Below are 1436 nucleotides of genomic sequence, written 5' to 3'. Positions count from 1 at the left end.
TGTATGTATGTATGTATGTATGTATGTATGTATGTGTATATGTATGTATACGCATATATATATATATATATATATATATATATATACTGAGAGAGAGAGAGAGAGAGAGAGAGAGAGAAGGATCGATAGATCCTTGGAAAATATAGATACAACCATATGCACCTTAAACAAAATAATAGAAATGATAGTCCATCATCTTTATATAAATTTGCCCACGTTCTTCTCGAAAATATCCCTGGACCAATATTGCCAGTATTTTACAGCATAATCCTGATAATTTATTCCTCACAGCTTGTTTGTGTAATCAGTTTTGTTCAGCCATGCGTCTCCTGTAGAAACATGTTTTTATATGTGGAGAAAATAGTAGATGACAAAGCTAGATAGAAAATAAAAGGGTCAGGGGTTATTGAGTTCAAAAACAAATATTCTATATCGTTTTCTCATTATGTTTCCAGATGCAGACTGTGATGATGGAATAGAAGTTGAAAGAACAGAAACAAACTTATAACTGAAAATAAAAGACAAATGTCTTCAACGATCATCTTTGATAAGATTTCTCGTCTTAAACTAAATTTTTTTCTTATATTATATTAAACATATTTCCCTATAAAGTAACTTTATTTTTTTTACAATCAATATAGCAATATGCAACTGAAAGACTGTATAAACTGCAATAACATCATTTAAGCAAGTTTCTGTGCATTATTATTTGACTGTGACACAGAAAACCCGAACATTTTGTTTGATTTGAAATCTCTGTATATTTTCTTCTAACTACCAACTATATTTTTTAATCCTTGAATTTTTGTCAATAAAAGATCAAATCTGTTTTCTTTTACTATAATCTATTTTATGAGTTAAAATGCTGTAATGATGCAATCTAAGTTTAAATAGAGCATGCACTGAGACACTGATTTCATCAGTTACTAAACATTCCACTAAAATGTGAAAACGTACAACACATATAATTGGGTTTATAATCATTTACTTAATTACTATTGATAAGTGTTTCAACTGTCGTTGAGATAATTAATCTGGTAATGAACATTTCAGAAACAGCTTCATCATATTCAGAAAAGTGTATGTACTTCGGTCTTTGAACCTCTAACTTCCATAAACGTTCCACAAACAAGCATGCGAACCTGAATGTCTATAATGAAGCATTCTAACATTTAGTATCAAATAAGGTCAAGAAATTATTTAGCTTCAAAGTAAAAAGTTAGTGGAAATCACTTTAGAGAAATATAGAAAATCTTATCATTAACTTGTCAAGTGAGCAAATTCTATAGCTTATAGTTGTATCCACACAAATGATGGTTTGGTGTTTTACATATAAAATGGCTGGAGAATAATTTTAGAGCAAATCAGTTTTATTTAGAATATTCACAAAGATGGACGAGATTAGAACTCAGAATTCTGCAACTTGCAAGTGAGAT

The 1436-nt window shown here is 29.4% G+C and overlaps 1 long non-coding RNA gene across 1 annotated transcript in view; it reads left to right on the top strand.

Annotated features, from left to right (window-relative positions):
- LOC106878119 (uncharacterized) overlaps window positions 1–844 on the top strand; it is a 4495-nt gene extending 3651 nt beyond the window's left edge. The window contains exon 2 of the long non-coding RNA XR_001410466.2: window positions 456–844. This is a non-coding gene — a long non-coding RNA (uncharacterized LOC106878119). The remainder of the gene's footprint in view (window positions 1–455) is intronic.
- Window positions 845–1436: the final 592 nt, after the last annotated feature.

The sequence above is a fragment of the Octopus bimaculoides genome, chromosome 28, assembly GCF_001194135.2.
Source record: "Octopus bimaculoides isolate UCB-OBI-ISO-001 chromosome 28, ASM119413v2, whole genome shotgun sequence".
NCBI classification, from domain to species: domain Eukaryota; kingdom Metazoa; phylum Mollusca; class Cephalopoda; order Octopoda; family Octopodidae; genus Octopus; species Octopus bimaculoides.
This window is presented reverse-complemented; position numbering and strand designations above follow the sequence as displayed.